The following is a 12331-nucleotide window of genomic DNA, read 5'->3' as shown; positions in this document are numbered from 1 at the left end:
CTATCCGTAACTTGTTAAAGGCTGCTATAATATCTAGCTTCGTGAAGTACTTCTTGCCGTATATACGGTTAAGCGTCTCTTATATCAAGGGAATCGGATACCGGTTCTTAATAGTGATCGTATTCAATCCTCTATAGTCGATATAAACACGTAGCCCACCTCTAGGCTTACGTACTACTAGTACTAGTGTAGGAGACTAGCTCGTCTTTTGCCCTACTTTCCGTACCTTCCCTTTAGATGTTTACTCGTCTAGCTATTTCTTAACTACCTCGTTCTCCTTCTTAGCTAGGCCGTAGGGCTTGCGGTATAGTGGCTCTTATAGACTATTAGGCTTAATGTGAATCTTATGATCTACGCCTAGCCGGTAAGGTAGGAGTCCTTTATAATCCTTAGCTAAGAAAGCGTCCGTAATATCGTAGTATATCGGCGGCAACTTCTCCTTCGGTTTGTGATTAAACTACTTGTTCAAGAATTAGTCTAGATCATTAGTAGCTATTACACTTAGCTTAAGCTCTCCGTCGTCGCTCTTACGCCTAGTAGGCATAATATAGAAGTACTTAGCCCTAGGCCGGTACGCGTACATTCTCTACGCGCGTTAAGAAACGCCCTAGTAGTCCACTTCTTTATCGTCTATGTCTTCTAGGTCATATAATAAGACGTTTAGCTCCGCCCCTCCTACTATAAAGCTCGCTACTTCTCTAGTAAAGGGCTCTAGTCCGTACCGTACTAGTGCCTACTTCTTCTTCTCGCTATAGTTTAGAGATTATACTGTTATCGATGTCTTATTCTATAGACAGTAACTAGAGTAGTAATCCGATCTAAATGCCACCTCGCCTATCTCCTAGAAGATGTTTAGGTTATACGCTATAAGCTACGGTAGGCTAAAGACGATATTATATTCGAGGTCGGTGACGTAGTATAACATTTGCTCGTAATAATCGCCGATAACTACGTCTATAAGGGCCGCGTGTATAATCTGCCGTATAGTGGCCGTTCTATCTCCTAGTGTTAGTCGTCGGCTTTACGTTAAAGGGATCAGGGGTATTGTGTATTTACGTATAAATTTCTAGTTAAGAAAGAGAGAGGTAGAAGCAGAATCTATAAGGCCTCGAGCCTTTCTATATTATATTCTTACGGGTAATAATATATAAGGGTGTATAGCTAGCTATTGTTTATCTAGTACGTATACCGATATCTTAAGCTCCTTACTATAGTCTATTACCGTCTCTTACATTCCGTGTCTCTTAATCTTATGCTCTTTCTATCCTAGGAAGTTCGGGTGACCGCTATCTACTACGCTTAGGTAGGCGTCGTACTATTTCCCTACTACGGATCGGCGGCTAGGGAACTAAGGTTCGCGTTCGGATTCGGCGTAGTATTGCGTAGACGCGGTAGGCGATAGTCGCTATCGTACCTATATATTAGGCATTTAGGGTTAGTCGATACGTAAGAACCTATACGGTAGCGGTAGTACTTACCCTACTTCTTAAGGTCTTCGCGCTACTTACGGTTAAGCGTAGGTAGGTTCTATAGATATATCGGTAGATCCTCCTTCTTCTTAGTACTATCGTACTATAGTAGGCGCTATACTAAGGCACCTACTATACCGGTAGCGGTACTAGTAACTACGTTACCGTTGTTCTAGTTATTCTAGCCGCTATTACCGTTCGAGTTACTATTACTACGGGGGCGCTCCTTCTACGGGTATAGTCGATCTGTCTCGTAGAAGCTCTCGTCTAGTACGGTATACTCCTCGATAACGTCTTATATACTATCTAGGCGGCGGTCGACTTCGTAGTCGCCGAAGGTCTTAATAAAGTACTTGCGGTTCAGTCGATTACGGAATAGTATAAGCTCGGTCTTATCGGTCTATAACATCTAGGCGCGTAACTTCGAGTAGCGTATATAGAAGGCTATAAAGATTTCGCCTTATTCTTACTTATAGGTAGTAATATTAACTATAGCCTTAGTTCCTTTATTACGTATACTATATTAGCGTATTATCTAATCTAACAACTCTTCTCTAGTCTTGAACTCGTTAAAGGACTACTATCTAGGCATAGGGATCCTCGGCTTAATGCTTCGCTAAGGATCACCTTACGTCTACCTATATACGAAGCGTAGACTATCTGCCTTAGTACCGAAGGTTACTATAGTTAGCTTTAGGAGAACACTACTATACTAGCTATCGAAATTAGGGTCATTATCGTTCTTAAAGTGCTTAGGGTCAGGTACACCCTTGCCGATCTCTATACCGCGAGTAAGGGTACGGTTAATAGTAAAGAGACGTTCTAGAAGGTTAACTAGTAGTGTCTAGGTACGGGTATTACGTATTCTCGAGTCACGACTATTATTAGGTCCTAGTCGCGGACGGTCGTTATCACGTCCTCGGCTATTATTACTACGGTCATAGTCGTCTCTATCGTTATTACTACTACCGCTACCGCCACCTCTACTAGTAGCTTCGCTATACCTACGTAATAGCTACTCGAGTAAGGTCTCGCGTAGGCGGGAACGAGAGGGTTAGCGGCCTAAGCGGCCTCTACCTCCGTTCTATATAGTGTCTCCTGCCTTAAGCCGAGCCTTTAGGTCATCGACTTCTTATTATAGGGCCTAGTTCTTTACCTTAGCATCTTATACCTTCTTCTTCTCCTTCTCGTAGATCTCGCTAAACTGCTTATATAGGTTGTTAGCTTCCTTATATTTCTTCTCTAGCTCTTATAACTTAGCTAGGTCGTAATCCTTCTTACTCTTAAGATCTACTACCATTTTCTATATAACAAGCTCTTTACTTCGTAGCATCTTATAGATACGGTCGTATTCGGTATATAGCGTAGTGTACTAGGTGTTCTAGAGGTCGTTAGCTCGCTCTATTATATCGAGTTGTCTGCTCTTAGTAATCGCCGTATTAACTACTTATAGTACGAAGTCGTAGGTAGTCTTCGGGTGTTAGGATGTAAGGGTCGTGAGGTTGTCTAGGGTGACATTCTAGTATTCGGATACGAGAATATATTCTACCTCGTCGAGTAATAGATACACCTCGTCTAGGTCGCCGCCTAGGTTCTCTTCGAGCTTGAACTCGAACAGTTCTATAAAGTCAATCTTACTACCTTCTTCTCGCTCGAAGGCCTTCTAGTAAGCTTTATTAATCTCTTGTTATAGCGCGACACCGGTGTCTACTATAACCCGCCGGTTATCGTCCTATATCTAACTCTAAGGGAAAGAGGAGAGGTCGGGGAAAAGAGATATACGCTACTTACTTTTGCCCTTAGGCTTAGGTAGCGGTAGTATACCGCCGTTCGCTATTTATAAAGTTATATTATCTAGGTTCGGGGGAGGCGTAACGGTGCCTATATCCTAACTGTCTACGAGCGCGCGACTACCTACTAATAATATCGCTACGTTACGTTCTCTAGGCATCTACGCGCTATACGCCTTACCGTATTCTGTGTTCTAATACGACTCTACGCGTTCTCGAGTTCTACGGTTCTGTCTATTCCTATTATTACGCGTCCCTTACCTAGGTCCGCGATCTAGGTAGGGTAGTAGAACAAACTATAAGTACGCGCGTATTATAGGGTCCGAACGAGATAGTTGTTGTTCTACGAAGCTACGAAAGAGGAGCGCGAGGCGCGGCGAAGTTATAAAGTAAAGCTAAGCCGCGCTAACCCGATACGGAAGGTCCGCGGTTGAGCCGGGCCGATGTAGCTATAGTAGGGGGTCGCGGGCTACCCGTAACACCTAGTAACGATTCTATAGGATGTCGTCGTATTAAGATACCGTCGTAATCAAAGTAGAAGTAGTATAGTTCCTAGCAAAAGTAGCCCGCTCGGTAGTATAGCCCGCTCGGTAGTAAAGTACGTTACTATTTTATTACTTAGTTAGTACGTTCCGACTGTCTATTAGTTTCTAGGTAGTATAAACAACTTAGCTTACGACTTATACGAAGTATCTTATAAAGTTTCTTCTAGAAGGTAGTAACCTATTGTTTGCCGCGGTCTAAAGTAATAGTATTAGGAAATCCGCGTCGGGAGAATATTTACTTAAGGAAAAGTCTTACCGTATTCTATATAGATAGATAGATTATTCATTCGCCTGTTTTAGTGCCCTATGGCCTATGCAGGTCTCTCGCTATTTAGGTCTATTTGTGTAGGTAGGAAACCCGATTAACGGATGAAAACCTCCTCGTCTTTGCCCTCCTCGTTCTTTCCTGTCTTGTCCTTTCGTTCTCCTTCCTTCAGGGTACGCTAGTGTCATGGTTGTTACCCTATGACTACCTTGCCCGTAACCCTGGTGATGTCCTCCTCTCGATTCCCTTTCTCCCTTCTGTTTCCCCGGCTCTTCTCTCTCTCTCCCTCCTCTCTATCCACCTTTCCGTTTCTACTGCTAGGGAGAATTGCTCTAGGTAGTCCTCGTTAAGGATCCATCTTGTCACTCTCCTTATATCTTGTCTGTCCTGGATGATGGCCTGGTATTGCCTGTCTCTTGCCTTCGCCCTCCACTGGCTTCTCCCTTTTACCCACTTAGTACAGTTCAGCACCATGTGCTCCGGGTTTTGGGCAAGGAAGGAATCGTATTTAGCAAGCTAGCTACGAGATAAGGTGACAAGTCTTAACCGCGCTTTCCTACTCATCTAGCACCACCGTGTAGCCTCGTTTCGAGAGGTTAGCCCGGAGCAAAAGCTTCCCTCTACGCCCTCCCTCCCTGTTTGCTCCTTAAGCCAATATCCACCTCCATAGGCCTAAGCCCTTTAGTGCTCTCTATTGACCGACATACGCATCCGTCCTCTCGGGCTATACAGACAGTGTTAGCCGTCGCTGCCAGTGTACACCACGCCCCAGGTTTTGACGCCCTTCGCGTTACCGCAGCCTATCTCTAGAAAGCGGCCGTCCATGCCTCGCAGGTTTGCTCGGGGCACACACCACGCCGGGCAGCGTACTCCTTACGTTTCTACCTACTAACCAATATGAAGTTCCTTGTCACCCTGCCCTCGATCCTCCCCGATCACAGAACTAATCTACTTGCATTGTACGTCTTTTCCCCGTCCTAACAGCCGTCTTTTCCTTGCTTAGGCTATCGTCTTTTCCTCGTCGCAATCTACCATGTCAGACTAGGTGCGTTGTGTAGCGGGACAGGCAGTGCCTTAGGCAAAACCCTCGTTCCTATACCGGGTGTTCAACAGGCCCTTACAGGCTTCGTCGCGTGTCCACCTACCCACCGCATTGCCCGCTGGCAAACACCAGATTGTTTCGTAGTCCGCTCGACGCCGTTGCATAGTCCGCTCAGTTGTTGTTCTGTAGTCCGCTCGTCTAATGTTCGTCGCTCAGCCCGCTCGGTTTGCGGTCTCCGGAGGTGAAAATTCTGCACTCATACCAGAGGTGTCCTGTCGAGCGTATAGGCCACGGTTCCGCGCCCTTCTTACACGTAGAAAGAAGAGGGACTCGCTCCCGACACGAGTACACGCTCGTCGGATGGTTTTCATACCCGTTTTGCTAGTAGTCCTCTGTTCGCCGCGGCTTCGCCTACGTTGCGCGCCCGTCGCGCCCACGACGCTCCAGCGTGAGAATACTTGGCTCTCTCGTAGCTAGACGAGAGGTTCGTAGCCGACACCACGTATAGGTGATTCTCGTCGTCGACCCGTATTCTATATAGTTATCGCTCCGATCAGAATTAGCTCGACTTCCTTCGTTAGCCTATCTATTATAGTTATAATATTGTTATAGATTATGCTATCGAGGGTACTATTAGGAAGTCCGACTACGAAGTCTACTACGATATACCTCTAAGGTCGGTCCGGTACTAAAAGTAGGTATAATAATCTAGGTAGCTAGGAGTATAGAGATTTTGTCGTACGGTATATACGGTAGTTACGGTATATCTACGTACTAATCTTACTAAGCTAGGCCAATAGAATTCTCGTGCTACGAGTCTATAGGTTCGAGCTCGTCCTAGATATCCTACTACTAGAGCGTTATAATTTATTCTAATAAGCCGAGTCCGTAGGGCCTAGTTATCGGGTACCTATAGGCTCTAACTATCGTACTAGTCTTGTATATATAATATGTTACTATCTACCTTATAGTACGTAGGGTGTATCTTCGCCTTCTATAAGAGTAGAGGGATAGTACTATCTTTCCGTAGTATCTTAATTACCGCCTTAAGTTCTTAGTCTAGGGCGTAAGTAGTCGTTATATAGTACTCGAGTCTAGCTTCGACTTCGGCTTTATTCGTAGTCTATACTTCCTAAGCTAGTACTAGCTATGTTTGTAGTACCTATTCTAGTTCTAGAATGAACTCGATTGCTTTAGGATTTAGGGGAGTTGTCTCTTCTTCTTCGGGCGTATCTTCGATAGTAGCTCGTATAGAGTCGATCTTAAGGAATCGCTCTAGGGAAAGTAATATCTAATACTAGTACTAATTTCTCGGATCGTCCACCCTCTATAGAAGGTCCTAGCTACGTCTCGATAGGCTGTCTAGCTTTGTTCCTTATATACCTAGGCGGTATATAATCTAGAAGTTAAATTATAATAGAAATTCTAACTATTACGCTTATCGGCGATTTAGCTACTTCGTAGTCATAAAATATTCGAGGTTCTTATAGTCTATAAACACTTTGACTAGATCGCTATTCTCGTCTACTTCGTAAGTAAGCTCCGGGCGCTACTCTTCGAATGCTTTAATAATCGCGAGGAGTTCCTTATCGTAGATCTCGTAATTATACTCCTAGGGGCTTAGCTTCTTCGAATAGAAAGCTATAGAATGTAACACTCCCTACTCGTCGTATTATAAGAGTACACTTATATTAGCAAAGTCTAAGGAGTTAGTCTCGACGACGGTCTACCTACCCGGTATATAGTATACTAGTATACCCGCCTTACTAAACGCTACTTTTAACGCCTCGAATGCCCTCTAGCAATTATTAGTCTAGTTGATTCTACGGTTCTTATAATTACTAGGCCTATCTAACTTCCTTAGGTTAGTTAATAGGGATGTAATACGAGAGAAGGCCTCGATAAACCTACGGTAGAAGTTCGCGTATCCTAGGAAGGCTTAGATATCCTTAAGATTAGTTAGTGCTTCCTAGGTCTATATATATTCTAGTTCCTCCGGGTCTATCTCGATGCCCTAGGGTATAAAAACAAGGCCTAGATATTTTATACGTTCCTAGTAGAACTCGGACTTATCGATATTAATAGTAAGCCCGGCATCTCGTAGCTTAATTAATACCTTTCGTACGTATTCGACGTGTTCCTCTAGAGTGTCGCTAAAGATAAGGACGTTATCTAGATATACTAATACAAAGTTATCTAGATGTTCCTATAGAACCTTATTAATATATAACTAAAAGGTTAGGGGTCCGTTATAGAGGCCGAACGGTAATACGAGGCATTCGTATATACCGTAGCGTATTACGAAAGCTATTAGCTACTCGTGCCCTTCCGCGATATATAACTTATTAAAGGCTACTATAATATCTAGTTTCGTAAAGTACTTATTTCTATATATACGGTCAAGCGTTTCCTATATTAATAGAATAGGATAGCGATTCTTAATAGTAATAGCGTTTAGCCTACGGTAGTTAATATATACTCGTAGCCCTCCTCTTAGCGTTCTTACTATTAATACCGGTGCCGGTAACTAGCTTGTTTTCTAACCGGCCTTACGTACCTTATCTTCTAAAGTCTATTCGAGTAACTATTTCTTAACGGCTTCATTCTCCTTCTTAGCTAGTCCGTATAGCTTTCGATATAGCGGTTCTTAAGGTCTACCGGGTTTGATATAAATCTCGTAGTCGATGCCTAGTCGGCCCCTCCGGCTATAAATCCTACTAATTGGCTAGTAAAGGGCTTTAGTCTATATTTTGTTTACTAGGTTCTACTAATATAGTTTAGAGATTATACTGTTATCGATATCTTATTATATAGATAGTGACCGAAGTAGTAGTTAAATCTAAACGCCACCTCGCTAGTTTCCTAGAAGATGTTTAGGTTATATACGGAGAGCTACGGTAGTCTAAAGACGATATTGTATTCGAGGTCGGTAACGTAGTATAGTATTTACTCGTAATAACCGCCGATAACTACGTCTATAAGGGCTATATATATAATCTAACGTGCTATAGCCGATCTATCTCCTAGTATTAATTGTCTGTTCTTCGTCAAAGGGATTAAGGGGGTTATATATTTACGTATAAATTTCTAATTAAGAAAGAGAGAGGTAGAGGTAGAATCTATAAGGCCGCGAGCCTTTTTATGTTATATTATTACGGGTAATACTATATAAGGGTGTATAGCTAGTTGTTATTTATCTAGTATATATACCGATATCTTAAGCTCCTTACTATAGTCCGTCTCTTATATTCTATATCTCTTAATCTTATACTCTTTCTATCTTAGAAAGTTCGGTTACTAACCGCTATCTACTACGCTTAGGTAGCGGTCGTACTATTTCCCTATTACTATAGGTCGGTAGTAAGGGAGCTAAGGTTCGGGTTAGCGTTCGCCTTATTTCGTAGACGTAGAGGGCGGTAGTCGCCGTCGTAACTATATATCGGGCATTCGGGGTTCGTTAATACGTACGAGCCTATACGGTAGCGGTAGTACTTACCCTACTTCTTAAAGTCCTTACGCTACTTACGGTTTAATAAAGGTAGGTTCTATAAGTAAACCGGTTAGTCCTCCTTCTTCTTCGTGCCTACGTATTATAGTAGTCGCTAGACGATTATAGCGGTCGTACTAGTAGCTACGGCGTCTACGGTATTACTACCGCCCTATACGCCGTTATTGTTCGAATTAGAGTTACTACGTAGGCGCTCCTTCTATAGATATAGTCGGTCGGTCTCGTAGAAGCTATAGTCTAATACCGTATATTCCTTAATAATATCCTATATATTATATAAGCGTCTATCTACTTCTCTATCGCCGAAAGTCTTAACAAAGGACTTACGGTTTAGGCGGTTACGAAACAGTATTAGCTTAGTCTCGTCGGTCTACTCTATCTAAGTACGTAGCTTCGAGTAGCGAGCGTAGAAGGTAATAAAGGTCTCGCCCTACTCCTACTTATAGGTAGCGATATTAACTATAGCCTTAGTTCCTTCGTTACGGGTACCGTACTAGCGCGTTATCTAATCTAGTAGTTCTTTACTAGTCTTTAACTCGTTAAATAATTATTATCTAGGCACGGGGATCCTCGGCTTAGTACTTCTCTTAGGGTCACCCTATATCTATCTATATATAAAACGTAGGCCGTCTACCTCGGAGCGGAAAGTAGTTATAGTTAGCTTAAGAAGTACGCTTCTATACTAACTATCGAAGTTAGGGTCGTTATCGTTCTTAAAGTACTTTAGGTTAGGTACGCCCTTACTAACCTCGATACCGCGTATTAGAGTACGGTTAATAGTAAATAGGCGTTCTGAAAGTTCGGTTAGATAAGTCTATATACGGGTATTACGCGCTCGAGAGTCGCGACCGTTATTGTTATTAGGTCGTAGACGGTTTCTATTACGTCCTCGGTCGTTATTACTATTACCGTTATCATTATTATTACTACTACCTCCGCCGCCGCCGCCTCTACTAGTAGCTTTACAATACTTACGTATTAGCTACTCGAGTAAAGTCTCGCGCGGAGGTGAATAGGAGGGTCGGCGACTAGAGCGGCCCCTACCTCTATTCTATATAGTGTCTTTAGTAGCTTAGAGTCGAGTCTTTAGATTGTTAACCTCCTTCTATAGAGCCTAGTTCTTAGCTTCGGCATCCTATACCTTCTTCTTCTCCTTTTCGTAAATCTCGCTAAATTACTTATATAGGTTATTAGCCTCCCTATACTTTTTCTCTACCTCTTATAACTTTACTAGGTTATAATCCTTCTTACTCTTTAGCTCTACGGCCATCTTCTATATTATAGCCTCCTCGCTTCGTATCATCTTATAGATACGGTTATACTCGGTATAAGGTATAGTATACTAGGTGTTCTAGAGGTTATTAGCTCGCTCTATTATATCGAGTTGTCTGTCTTTAGTGATTGCTATATTCACTACCTATAGTACGAAGTCGTAGGTAGTCTTCGGGTACTAGGATATAAGGGTCGTAAGTTTGTCTAGTATAACATTCTAGTATTCGGATACGAGAATGTGCTCTACCTCGTTAAGTAATAGGTACACCTTGTCTAGGTCGCCGCCTAGGTTCTCTTCGAGCTTAAACTCGAATAGTTCTATAAAGTCTATTTAACTTCTTCTCGCTCGAAGGCTTTTTAGTAAGCTTTATCAATTTCCTATTATAGCGCGACACCGTTATCTACTATAACCCGCCGGTTATCGTCCTATATCTAACTCCGAGGAAAAGAGGAGAGGTCGGGGAAAAGAGATATACGCTACTTACCTTTACCCTTAGGCTTTAGTAGCGGTAGTATACCGCCGTTTATCTATAAAGTTATATTATCTAGGTTCGGGGGAGGCGTGACGATACCTATTTCCTAACTGTCTACGGGCGCGCGACTACCTACTAATAATATCGCCGCGTTACGTTCTCTAGGTATTTACGCGCTATACGTCTTACCGTATTCTATATTCTAATACGACTCTACGCGTTCTTCGAGTTCTATAGTTCTATCTATTCCTATTATTACGCGTCCCTTACCTAGATCCGCGATCTAGGTAGGGTAGTAGAACAAACTATAAGGGCGCGCGTACTATAGGGTCCGAATAAGAGAGTTATTATTCTACAAAGCTACGAAAGAGGAGCGCGAGGCGCGGCGAAGTTATAAAGTAAAGCTAAGCCGCGCTAACCCGATACGGAAGGTCCGTAGTTCACCCGGGCCGACGTAGCTATAGTAAGGGGTCGCGGGCTACCCGTAACATTATTATACGGGCTTATCAATAATTTATTAAGGGATAGTACGAGCTGATCTCTACGCTAAAACAAGATATATTCGAAAGCTCTTATTAAGGCTATTCTAACGATATACAAAGTAGGCTACTACCCCTAGGACTAAGGGAGTTCTACCTCATTTAATTTAGATAGCTTAAAGCTCTCCTCACCCTATTTCTTCGGCTCCAAACGCCGCGGAGGTGCCTAGCTACATTAGGCAACTCCTAGGCAATAGTAGCCTAGGCTACGGCACTAACGGCGCCTACGGCCCTATAGGCGAAGCCCCCCTAAGACAACTAGTAGCAACTTATAGAGGACGCAAAAAGTATAGAAACTAACGATCAGCTCCCTTACCAGTCTCTATAGGTAATGATCACTTAGCTACGCACGGCGCTTATACTATCGTATTACCGAGGGTAATAAGAAATAAGGACGACGTCCTAGGCGATTAGTAAGGCCACCCGGAATCAACACCCCTATAGCTAGGCATCGGTCGCGGCATCGATACTAGGCCCCCGCCTAACGCACGATATAGTTACGATCCGTATTATAGCAAAGGAAGACTAGGCCGAAGTTACGAAGCTATCGAATAAGGAGCTCGCCTAACGAATTAACTAACTAGGGGTAGTCGTAGTGAACTAATAGTCTAACGGCACTCTACAGATCTATACTAGCTCTACTACTACTAGGAGGCACCTAGAGGCATAGCTATAGTAGGTATCTAAGGTTACGGTATTAGCGAAGGTCTTAACGAAACAATTCACGATCCTAGTCTACGATATACCTAAGGAGTTTGACCTAACTAACTAGGGTCACCTACGGGCTCTCTAAGAGGACAACCCGGTCACTCTTAACTCTCTAATCTAGAAGGCGACTTGGCTCTATAGGAAATGGCTAGAAGGCAAGAAGGCCTCGGCGCTAATAGTATAGCTATAAGACGCGAAAGCGGCGGATCTAGCGATAGAACAAGGCCTAGTCTAGTAATATAGCCTTAAGACAGTAGAAAAGCACTCCTTATCCTTTCGTGTCCTCTAATACTTTAAATGCTAACAGTCTAGACACCACACCTATACGTGTATAAACAAGTAGGCCTGCTCGAACTATATAGGAGACTATATATCTAGGGACTATATATCGACTACGAGACGGTACGCGAACTGTCCGGGGCACTACCTATCGTATAGTACGGAATGCCTATAGCGGAAACTAGCGAAAAACAAGGCAATCACAAACAGAACCGTCGCCCTAAGATTCTACGGCGACCGTAAGGCTAGCCTATACCGGAACTAACTAGCGGCGGTCGGGTATAAGCGCCCTAGGGCCGAGAACGATATAAAGGATACGTAACCTAGGGCGTACGGGAGGCTACGTGCTCTACTAGCTACGGCGAGGGAATCTGACTAGGCCCGGCTCCCCTTTAGTATATAGTCGATAGGCGTAGACTAGGACGTATAGGGTAGTAGGAT

The sequence above is a fragment of the Fulvia fulva genome, chromosome 12, assembly GCF_020509005.1.
Source record: "Fulvia fulva chromosome 12, complete sequence".
Taxonomy (NCBI): Eukaryota; Fungi; Ascomycota; class Dothideomycetes; order Mycosphaerellales; family Mycosphaerellaceae; genus Fulvia; species Fulvia fulva.
The sequence above is the reverse complement of the archived record's forward strand: the minus strand, read 5'-3'. Positions refer to the sequence as shown.